The sequence below is a fragment of the Nicotiana tomentosiformis genome, chromosome 11 (assembly GCF_000390325.3).
Source record: "Nicotiana tomentosiformis chromosome 11, ASM39032v3, whole genome shotgun sequence".
Lineage (NCBI taxonomy): Eukaryota > Viridiplantae > Streptophyta > Magnoliopsida > Solanales > Solanaceae > Nicotiana > Nicotiana tomentosiformis.
In genome coordinates, this window is record NC_090822.1 from 80,098,944 (window position 1) to 80,111,908 (window position 12,965).

Genomic DNA, 12,965 nt, shown 5'->3' on the forward strand with positions numbered 1-12,965 from the left:
TCAATAACTTTACAGGCAACATTGTTGCCCATTAAGATAACTCCACCTCCAATAGATTCATATGTGATAAATAAATCCCGACTGGGACATATATGATAAGAACAACCCGAATCTAAAATCCACTCATTGTTATATTTGAAACTATTATTAGTTGCTAAAACAATAGTTCCCTCAGTCTCATCAGCAGCTACACTTGCTTCGGCAGTGTCAGTATTTTTGTGCTCATTTTTCTTTTCTGTATGCTTTTCTTTGTTTTTCAATTTAAAGAATTCAGAAATAATGTGACCTTTCTTATGACAATATTTGCACATGACATTTCTGTATCTGGATTTTGATCTTGATTTAGGTTTCTCACTACTTGAATCTTTCTTATTGGATCTACCTCTTATGAATAAGCCTTCCCCTTGGTTCCCACTAGTTTCCCCAGTAATATCTCTATTATTTGTTCTTTTGATTTCAAAATAGATTTGATATCTTTATAAGAGATATTATCCTTTCCATAAAGCATAGTATCTCTTATATGTTTAAACGACTAGGGTAAGGAAACAAGCAATAACACAACTTGGTCCTTATCTTTGATTTCAACATTTATGTTACTTAAATCCATAAGAAGAGAATCAAAAGTATCAAGATGTGTAAGTATAGAGGTACCTTCAGCCACACGAAAAGTGTAGAGTTTTTGCTTTAGGTAAAGCCTGTTTTCTACTGTTCTTTCATATATAGGGTTTTAAGCTTTTCCCATATGCCTTTGGCTGAGCTTTCTGCTGCAACTTCACGCAAAACCTCATTTGAAAGATTTAAAATAATACCTGTTTTTTTCTTTTTGTCTATGACGGAAAACTCCTCGCCTATCATTTTATCCGGCATCTTCTCCTTTCCTTGCAGTGCCAAATTTAAGTCATCCTGAATTAGGATAGCTTCCATCTTTAAATGCCACATTTTGAAGTTTGCACTTCGGTCAAATTTCTCAACATAAGATTTTGTTAGAGTCATTTTGGCTATTTAAACTAACCGGTTAGATCTGGCTCTGATGCCAATTTATTAGGATCGGGTTATCGGGTAGTGCAGAATTTAGCCAAACAAAATTATAGTGCTAATAACAAAGACAATACAAGTTGATAATAATGACAATTAAAGAAGATAAAGAAGACACAAATTTAATGTGGTTCGGTCAAGGTAACCTACGTCCACAAGCGGAGAGGAGCAATTTTACTATAACAACAAGAGTACAAAATTAGAGTAAATACTCTAATTAATCCCAAATACCCCAAGAGAATAACCTCACAAGATCACTCCAAAGAAAGGGTTCACACAAGTGTTTTCCAACACTCACTCTCTTACAAAATACTCTATAATGAAATAAAGGAGGAGAAGGAAAGACAAGAGTGAAAAGCTCTTGAATTGGTGTGTTTGCAAATGAGGAGAAGCTCATCTATTTATAGTAAGAAATCATTGGCCTAATAATGGATGTTATGTCATGGCAAATGTCATGAAAATTTGGCCATATTACACTTTGTTGTAATGTTTATCGGACCGTTCTATTTTATTTTATCAATTTTTGACTTCTTTATTTTCTATTTTAGATATTGAAGAAAAATTGAAATAATTTTAGTGTGATTCGATTGTTTCTCTTTGGATGCGGTTTGATTGGGCTTATAAAATTGGACCTCTAAAATAGTATCATGTCAAAATTATTTAATTATATAGCTAGATTAAATTATATCAGCATTTACTAGAGTTCATTTAATTACTAAAAAACATATTTACTAGAGTTAAAGTACTTAATTTTCAGTTCGAATTTGAAAATAAATTCCTTAAGTTTCTAAAAATAAAATTTAAATATCTGAAACTATATAAAAAGTAATGTACGATATAATAGTTAATAATTTAAAATATTTAAAAGTAAAATAAGAAGAACATGGTCAAAGAAAATAACCTTGGTGAGTCATGTATATGCGTTTGCAGAGAAATAAGGCGGGCTCTAGAGTTTAGAATAGAACCAGCTCAATCAATAACGTATAGGAATAAACTGAAACAAAAAACAAAAAAAAGCAGCTCCTTCAACATAAAAATTGCACGGGGCGTCCTATTTGGTCGCCCCTTTTAACTTGTATTCATTTTTTATTTTTATTTTTAATTAGCACCCAAAGTTTAAACAATTTCAGACTTTTTTCTCCTCTTTCTTCTTCTTCTTCTTCTTCTTCTTCTTCTTCTTCTTAGGGTGACCGTGATTTTATATAGTGCATGTGAACATAAGGTAGTTGATGATGTTTTACGGTGGTGAGCTGCTATGACGCTTTATTTTTTACTATTGCTTAGGTTCTTCTTCTTTTTCTTAATTGCAAAATGGATTCGTTAGATTTATTGTTATTTTGACAAATTGATGATTGGGGTTTGTTCTTGATGATATTTGGAGGTTATGTTTCAAATTTGAGCTCATTTGGAGTAGATTTATGTGTTAAATCGTATATTGAATTGTTAAAATTCGAAGAACAAACTTCTGTTTCCGGACAATTTGCACTTCTAGCCTATTTGGCCTTAAGTGCATGAAAACGTTGGTTGCGCTTCAGACCTATTTGGCATTAAGTGCATCTGAAGTGCAATTTATTTTTTTTATCTCAGATTTATTGGCCTTAAGTGCATGAAACTATTGGCTGCACTTCAGATCTATTTGACCTTAAGTGCATTTGAAATGTAATTTTTTCACTTCAAACATATTTGGCCTTAAGTGCATGAAACACTTCAGACCTATTTGGCCTTAAGTGCATCTAAAGTATAATTTTTTTACTTTAGACTTATTTGGCCCTAAGTGCATGAAATTACTGATTGCACTTCAGACATATTTGGCTTTAAGTGCATCTAAAGTGCAATTGTTTCACTTCAGACTTACTGGCCTTAAGTGCATGAAACCATTGATTACACTTCAGACCTATTTGGCCTTAAGTGCATGAAACCATTGGTTACACTTCAGACCTATTTGGCCTTAGGTGCATCTGAAGTGCAAATTTTTCACTTCAAACCTTCCCTCTAAGTGCATGAAAATATTTATTGCACTTCAGACCTATTTGGCCTTAAATGCATCTTAAAAGTAATTTTTGCATTTTAGACTTAATTGACCTTAATGCACTTCAGACCCGATAAGTCTCAAGTTGATGGTAAAGTGGGTAGGCTTGCAAAGTGGGTATAGTTTCAATTATGACCCCAAAACCGAGTATGGATGCAAAGCCCCTCCTTCTACTCCTGCAGTCCTGCTCTTGTAGTTAGAGGTGGAGGGAGAGCATTAGCTACGACCAACGGGTTCGGACGAATATAGTTGCTTTTGCTTAGACCCTTTATTTTAATTATAAAATTCATAATATATGTATAAATATTTAATTGCGAACCTAATAACTAAGGGTGTACAAAGGAAATCGATAAACTGCACCAAACCGATAATCTGAATCAAACCGAGAAAAAAAAATCCCGACTATGGTTTGGTGTTGGGAAAAAATCCCGACCATAATTGGTTTGGTTTGGTTTTAACTAAAAAAAGTCAAACCGAAACCAAACCAACCCGACATTACATGTATAGAAGTTTTAAATATATTTAATACATAAAAATATTCATTATAGTGTAGTTTATAAATATTTCTTAAATATTTTCATAATTTTATCTTTTAACGTATTATTTTAAATTTGGACTTATAATTCTTAAATGCTACAATAAGTTTTATAGTCAATATTAGTGCTAATAAAAGACATTCAATTAAATTATACTAGGAATGACAAAAGTGTTGGATATATATTTGTTCAGTTTTTCCATGGTTTAGATAAAATGCACAACTTTTTTTTTATTATAGTGTTTAGTCATGTAAAAATAATACTTATTAGCCGTACTTATTTTAGCAACTTAGTAATTTTAGATTATGTTTATTTTTATTATGGCTTATTAATAATATTTATTTTATGCGATTTTATTATCTTTATTATTGAATATTTTAGTACAATGACATAGCTCATCTCATATAGTTATGTATTACTAGGCTCAAAGAAACACTTGGAGCACAACTTCTATGTTTTGTGCTATAAAGATTTTATAAAAATATTTTCGAAATAACCCGAAAATCTGAGAAAAACATCAAACTTTTACTGATTTGGTTTGGTCTTTAGATTTAATAACACGACACAATTTGTTTGGTTTGGTAATTGGAAAACCCGAACCAACTCGATCTATGTACACCCCTACTAGTAACTATGAGAAACTATGAGTTCAGTGACGAATTCAAAATCCATAAATTTTAAATCTTAACCCCGCCTCTACTTGTAGTTCCGGGACTTCATTTGTTCTTTGAAAAAGAAAATTATTCTGAGATCATGCGCAGACAAGGGTTTATGGACTGTTATTCCCGGTCAATATTGCTGTATTTGTAAATATTAATTCTGCAAAATATAAGTTAACGTAATGAAACAATAATAATAAATTCGAGCCCACTGAATTCACAGTGTTTCCTTAAGGAATTTAATCCCCTCCTAGTACCCAAGGTAATGGATTATTTCCTCCCAGGATAGAACGAATAACACACTGGTGTAGCGGTACTTCAAACCCCAGTATTTCGGCGAACACAAAGTTCGGTAGCAAATCACACTTACAGTTGCTTTGTTTGAAGTTAAAAAAACAATGCAGAACGAAGGAGTATTTACTCAGAAAAACGTATGGAAGTTCTGAGAGGAAGGAATGCAATGTATAGCCAATTTGTTGAGCGAATTGTATGTTGAGTTGAGTATCTCTTCAACTTTGCTGCTCATATATATAGCAGCCAAGAAGGAGTGCAAAACCAAACGTCCACCCTTCATGGTGGATCAAGCATTACATATTTGTGGAGCAAGCACTTCATATTTGTGGAGCAAGCACTTCATGGTGGGAAGACCATTATCCGGCTGCCAAATTATCAATACACGGATTGGAAAATATCCGTTTACAAATACGGATAATCTTACGTTAATATTTACTATTAACAAATAAATTTGGTCCAAAAAATTAATCAATCAATCGATCATTTGACCAAATCCAAATCCAAATCCGAATCCGAAGCCGAAGCCGAAGCCGTAGCCGTAGCCGAAGCCGAGCCGAGCGAGCGACGACGACGACGGCGCGAGGCTTGCTTTCTTCTTAACTCTTTAAGAGCTACAAGAAGAGCAATTATATATATACCCACCAAAAATGTCTTCCACTTCCAATATGGGACAATGTCTCATTGTTAAGAGGGGAAAACTTAAAATTTTACTCAAAATTTCATTTTCCCTCCATTTCCCATTCACCCTCATTTTAAGAATATTACATCTTAAAAGTAAAACCTCAACAATCCCCCACATGAATGGGGAATGGCTATATCACGGAAGTATGCATGAAAAACTGTGTGATTTACAAGCAAGGATTAATTGCATCTGGATAAGTAGGTTTCCCTTTGAACTTTCCGTAGTAAACTTATGTCGGATATACTCGGTCAATCGGTAGATTTGATATCTTTGAACCATCGATCTTTGGTGTATACCTAGACAACCATAAGTCACACAATCAACCCTTAACGTCTTTGGTTCTCATTGTTGTGTTCGTTTCAGCCATGAACACCGCCTGGTTTCATAAGTGCGTAGAGAACTGGCCTTACAAAGTTCTCCTTGAAGCGGCTCATACTTCACACTTAAATAGGTGATTCCTAAGCGTGTCATCCTGTAGATACACTATTTGATATACCCCGTATCAAATTTAGAAATCATTAAAAAGCCTTAATGCTTTATCCTTGGTACTGAACATTGTCTCATCACGAGAATGGACTAAAATTTTATTTGACAATGTTTAACCGTCATTAGTGACTTTGTTTGATCTCTTTGAACCTAGATCTTGGGATCTCCAGTCTTCTAGGTAGAGTTACCGCCACAATGACTTGTTCTCGGCCATAGCCCCATTCCCCTTGATGATTTCTCAACTACCTCTCTAGTTAGGCCTTTTGTAAGTGGATCCGACACATTATCACTTGACTTTACATAGTCAATTGTGATAATTCCTCTAGAGAGTAATTGCCTAACGGTTTTATGTCTTCGTCGTATATGACGAGATTTACCGTTATACATGACGCTCCCAGCCCTTCCAATTGCCGCTTGACTATCACAATGTATGCATATTGGTGCCAACGGTTTGGGCCAAAATGGAATGTCTTCCAAGAAATTCCGGAGCCATTCAGCTTCTTCACCGGCTTTATCTAAGGCTATGAATTCAGCCTCCATTGTAGAGCGGGCAATACATGTTTGTTTGGACGACTTCCAAGATACCGCTCCTCCACCAATAGTGAATACATATCCACTCGTGGACTTAGAATCAGTTGAACCGGTGATCCAATTTGCATCACAGTATCCCTCAATCACCGCAGGGAAATTACTGTAGTGCAATTCAAAGTTCTGGGTATGTTCTAAATATCCCAAAACTCGTTTCATTGCCATCCAATGAGATTGGCCTGGATTGCTCGTATATCGACTCAGTTTACTTATAGCACAAGCTATGTCTGGTCATGTACAATTCATGATATACATTAAGCATCCCAATACACGAGCATAATCCAATTGTGATATGCTTTGGCCTTTGTTCTTTGCTAATGCAAGATTCACGTCAATTGGAGTCTTTGCAACTTTAAAGCCCAAGTGCTTGAATTTTTCAAGTACTGTCTTAATATAATGAGATTGTGACAATGCCAGACCTTGAGGAGTCTTATTGATCTTAATTCCCAGAATTAAATCAGCAACTCCCAAGTCTTTCATATCAAACTTGCTATTGAGCATACGCTTAGTAGCATTTATGTTGGCAATGTCATTACTCATTATCAACATATCATCCACATATAGGCAAACAATGACTATGTGATTTGGAACATTTTTAATGTACACGCATTTATCACATTCATTTATCTTAAAACCATTTGACAACATTGTTTGGTCAAATTTCGCATGCCATTGTTTGGGTGCTTGTTTTAGTCCGTAAAGAGACTTAACAAGTCTACATACCTTCTTTTCTTTACCTGGAACCACAAACCCTTCAGGTTGTTCCATGTAAATTTCTTCCTCCAACTCTCCATTTAAGAAGGCCGTCTTAACATCCATTTGATGAATTTCAAGACCATACACTGCAGCTAATGCTACTAACATCCGTATGGACGTAATTCTTGTAACTGGAGAGTATGTATCAAAGTAGTCTAGACCTTCTCGTTGTCTATACCCTTTGACTACGAGTCTTGCCTTGAATTTATCAATAGTGCCATCATCTTTGATTTTTCTCTTAAAAATCCATTTAGAACCCAAAGGTTTATTTCCAGGAGGAAGATCAACCAATTCCCATGTATGGTTGTTCAATATGGATTCTATTTCACTATTGACTGCCTCTTTCCAAAACAATGATTCCGAAGAAGTCATAGCTTCTTTAAATGTTTGAGGCTCATTCTCCAATAAGAAAGTCACAAAATCTGGTCCAAATGAAGTAGACGTTCTTTGACGTTTACTACGTCTTGGATTCTCCTGATTATATGTACTTTCTTTTGTTTCTTCCCGAGGTCGTTTAGATCCTTCACCAAACGACTCACATTCCTTTTTATACGGATATATATTTTCAAAAAACTCAGCATTATCTGATTCTATAACCGTATTATTATGAATGTCGGGATTTTCTGATTTATGAACCAGAAATCGATATGCTTTACTATTTGTCGCATATCCTATGAAAACACAATCAACGGTTTTCGGTCCTATCTTTACCCTTTTGGGTTTAGGAACTTGCACTTTTGCCAAACACCCCCACACTTTAAAATAATTCAAGTTGGGCTTCCTTCCTTTCCATTGTTCATAAGGAATGGATTGTGTTTTGCTATGGGGCACTCGATTTAATATTCGATTAGCCGTAAGAATGGCTTCCCCCCACAAGTTCTGTGGCAAACCAGAACTTATCAACAACGCATTCATCATCTCCTTTAATGTGCGATTCTTTCTTTCCGCAATCCCATTAGATTGGGGCGTGTAAGGGCTGTTGTTTGATGAATAATTCCATATTCTAAACATATTTCTTCAAAAGGAGATTCATATTCACCACCCCTATCACTTCTTATCATTTTTACTTTCTTGTTAAGTTGCGTTTCAACTTCATTTTTGTATTGCCTGAATGCGTCTATTGCTTCATCTTTACTATTCAGTAAGTAAACATAGCAATATCGAGTACCATCGTCAATAAAAGTTATGAAATACTTCTTTCCACCGCGAGATGGTATTGACTTCATGTCACAAATATCTGTGTGAATTAAGTCTAAAGGATTTGAATTCCTTTCAACTGACTTATAAGGATGTTTAACATACTTAGATTCCACACATGTTTGACATTTTGATTTTTCGCATTCAAACTTGGGCAGTACTTCCAAGTTAATCATTTTCCGCAAGGTTTTATAATTGACATGACCCAAACGTACATGCCATAAATCATTTGACTCAAGTAAGTAAGAAGAAGCTGAAATATTATTATTATTTTCAACAACCATTACATTTAGGTTGAAAAGGCCCTCGGTGAGGTAACCTTTTCCCACAAATATTTCATTCTTACTAATTACAACCTTGTTGGATACAAAAACGCACTTAAAACCGTGCTTAACAAGAAGTCCAGTAGAGACTAAATTCTTTCTCATTTCGGGAACATGAAGGACATTGTTCAAAGTCATGACCTTGCCAGAAGTCATTTTTAGAAATACCTTCCCATATCCTTCAACTTTTGCTGTTGAAGCATTTCCCATATAAACTGTCTCTCCGGGTTCAGCAAGAGCATAGGTAGCAAAAGCCTCTCTAACTGCACAAACATGGCGAGTGGCTCCTGAATCAAACCACCACAGTTTAGGATTTCCCACCAAGTTACATTCAGAGAGCATGGCACACAAGTTATCAACATCATCATGGTTTACTACCATGTTTGCTTGATCCCTTTTCTTGTCTTTCTTCGGAGCACGACACTCCGTAGATTTGTGTCCGGTTTTCCCACAGTTGTAGCAGTTTCCACTGAACCGCTTCTTGCTTGGGTTGTATTTCGGACCAGAAGCCTTCTTTCTCTTTTTGTTAGCTTCAACAATATTTGCTCCCATTATTGTTGAATTTCCACGGCCTCTCCTTTCAGCAACTTTATTGTCCTCTTCGATTCTCAACCGAACAATGAGATCTTCAAGGGACATTTCCTTTCGTTTGTGTTTCAAATAATTTTTGAAGTCCTTCCACAACGGAGGCAACTTCTCAATCATTGCTGCTACTTGGAATGCTTCGTTGATTACAAGACCTTCAGCAAGTAGATCATGAATAATCACTTGCAATTCCTGGACTTGAGTAATAACAGACTTGCTATCTATCATTTTGTAGTCCAGAAATTTTGCGGCAACAAATTTCTTCATCCCGGCATCTTCAGTCTTATATTTCTTTTCAAGCGCATTCCACAATTCTTTGGATGTCTCCATGCTACTGTATACATTATACAGATTATCATCCAGTCCGCTAAGAATATAATTCTTGCATAAAAAATCAGAATGCTTCCACGCTTCAATCACGAGAAAGCGTTCATTATCTGGAGTTTTATCCGGCAGATCAGGAACATCTTCCTTGATGAACTTCTGTAGACATAACGTAGTTAAGTAGAAGAACATCTTCTGCTGCCAGCGTTTGAAATCAATCCCGGAAAATTTTCCGGGTTTTTCTGCCGGTGCCAACGCCGGTGTTCGGCTTGTCGTTGCGTTGGCAGTCGCCATCGGAACAGCTTGGTTTTCGTTTTCAGTCATCATCTTTTCTGTAAAAGAATGACACAAACAAACGTTTAATACACGTTTTCAAACTGGAGTAAAAATCACGTAGATTTTAATATCCAACAAAACGCCACGAAGGCTTAACTCTCCAAAACGGGAGTACACAAACCACAAAGGTTTTAGTTTGCAGAATAATAAGAATAACACAAGTACAGAAATAAATATTAAATTCCTTAAGATTGTTATTCCCGGTCAATATTGCTGTATTTGTAAATATTAATTCTGCAAAATATAAGTTAACGTAATGAAACAATAATAATAAATTCGAGCCCACTGAATTCACAGTGTTTCCTTAAGGAATTTAATCCCCTCCTAGTACCCAAGGTAATGGATTATTTCCTCCCAGGATAGAACGAATAACACACTGGTGTAGCGGTACTTCAAACCCCAGTGTTTCGGCGAACACAAAGTTCGGTAGCAAATCACACTTACAGTTGCTTTGTTTGAAGTTAAAAAAACAATGCAGAACGAAGGAGTATATACTCAGAAAAACGTATGGAAGTTATGAGAGGAAGGAATGCAATGTATAGCCAATTTGTTGAGCGAATTGTATGTTGAGTTGAGTATCTCTTCAACATTTGCTGCTCATATATATAGCAGCCAAGAAGGAGTGCAAGACCAAACGTCCACCCTTCATGGTGGATCAAGCATTACATATTTGTGGAGCAAGCACTTCATATTTGTGGAGCAAACACTTCATGGTGGGAAGACCATTATCCGGCTGCCAAATTATCAATACACGGATTGGAAAATATCCGTTTACAAATACGGATAATCTTACGTTAATATTTACTATTAACAAATAAATTTGGTCCAAAAAATTAATCAATCAATCGATCATTTGACCAAATCCAAATCCAAATCCGAATCCGAATCCGAAGCCGAAGCCGTAGCCGAAGCCGAGCCGAGCGAGCGACGACGACGACGGCGCGAGGCTTGCTTTCTTCTTAACTCTTTAAGAGCTACAAGAAGAGCAATTATATATATACCCACCAAAAATGTCTTCCACTTCCAATATGGGACAATGTCTCATTGTTAAGAGGGAAAACTTAAAATTTTACTCAAAATTTCATTTTCCCTCCATTTCCCATTCACCCTCATTTTAAGAATATTACATCTTAAAAATAAAACCTCAACAATCCCCCACATGAATGGGGAATGGCTATATCACGGAAGTATGCATGAAAAACTGTGTGATTTACAAGCAAGGATTAATTGCATCTGGATAAGTAGGTTTCCCTTTGAACTTTCCGTAGTAAACTTATGTCGGATATACTCGGTCAATCGGTAGATTTGATATCTTTGAACCGTCGATCTTTGGTGTATACCTAGACAACCATAAGTCACACAATCAACCCTTAACCGTCTTTGGTTCTCATTGTTGTGTTCGTTTCAGCCATGAACACCGCCTGGTTTCATAAGTGCGTAGAGAACTGGCCTTACAAAGTTCTCCTTGAAGCGGCTCACACTTCACACTTAAATAGGTGATTCCTAAACGTGTCATCCTGTAGATACACTATTTGATATACCCCGTATCAAATTTAGAAATCATTAAAAAGCCTTAATGCTTTATCCTTGGTACTGAACATTGTCTCATCACGAGAATGGACTAAAATTTTATTTGACAATGTTTAACCGTCATTAATGACTTTGTTTGATCTCTTTGAACCTAGATCTTGGGATCTCCAGTCTTCTAGGTAGAGTTACCGCCACAATGACTTGTTCTCGGCCATAGCCCCATTCCCCTTGATGATTTCTCAACTACCTCTCTAGTTAGGCCTTTTGTAAGTGGATCCGACACATTATCACTTGACTTTACATACTCAATTGTGATAATTCCTCTAGAGAGTAATTGCCTAACGGTTTTATGTCTTTGTCGTATATGACGAGATTTATCGTTATACATGACGCTCCCAGCCCTTCCAATTGCCGCTTGACTATCACAATGTATGCATATTGGTGCCAACGGTTTGGGCCAAAATGGAATGTCTTCCAAGAAATTCCGGAGCCATTCAGCTTCTTCACCGGCTTTATCTAAGGCTATGAATTCAGCCTCCATTGTAGAGCGGGCAATACATGTTTGTTTGGACGACTTCCAAGATACCGCTCCTCCACCAATAGTGAATACATATCCACTCGTGGACTTAGAATCAGTTGAACCGGTGATCCAATTTGCATCACAGTATCCCTCAATCATCACAGGGAAATTACTGTAGTGCAATTCAAAGTTCTGGGTATGTTCTAAATATCCCAAAACTCGTTTCATTGCCATCCAATGAGATTGGCCTGGATTGCTCGTATATCGACTCAGTTTACTTATAGCACAAGCTATGTCTGGTCATGTACAATTCATGATATACATTAAGCATCCCAATACACGAGCATAATCCAATTGTGATATGCTTTGGCCTTTGTTCTTTGCTAATGCAAGATTCACGTCAATTGGAGTCTTTGCAACTTTAAAGCCCAAGTGCTTGAATTTTTCAAGTACTGTCTTAATATAATGAGATTGTGACAATGCCAGACCTTGAGGAGTCTTATTGATCTTAATTCCCAGAATTAAATCAGCAACTCCCAAGTCTTTCATATCAAACTTGCTATTGAGCATACGCTTAGTAGCATTTATGTTGGCAATGTCATTACTCATTATCAACATATCATCCACATATAGGCAAACAATGACTATGTGATTTGGAACATTTTTAATGTACACGCATTTATCACATTCATTTATCTTAAAACCATTTGACAACATTGTTTGGTCAAATTTCGCATGCCATTGTTTGGGTGCTTGTTTTAGTCCGTAAAGAGACTTAACAAGTCTACATACCTTCTTTTCTTTACCTGGAACCACAAACCCTTCAGGTTGTTCCATGTAAATTTCTTCCTCCAACTCTCCATTTAAGAAGGCCGTCTTAACATCCATTTGATGAATTTCAAGACCATACACTGCAGCTAATGCTACTAACATCCGTATGGACGTAATTCTTGTAACTGGAGAGTATGTATCAAAGTAGTCTAGACCTTCTCGTTGTCTATACCCTTTGACTACGAGTCTTGCCTTGAATTTATCAATAGTGCCATCATCTTTGATTTTTCTCTTAAAAATCCATTTAGAACCCA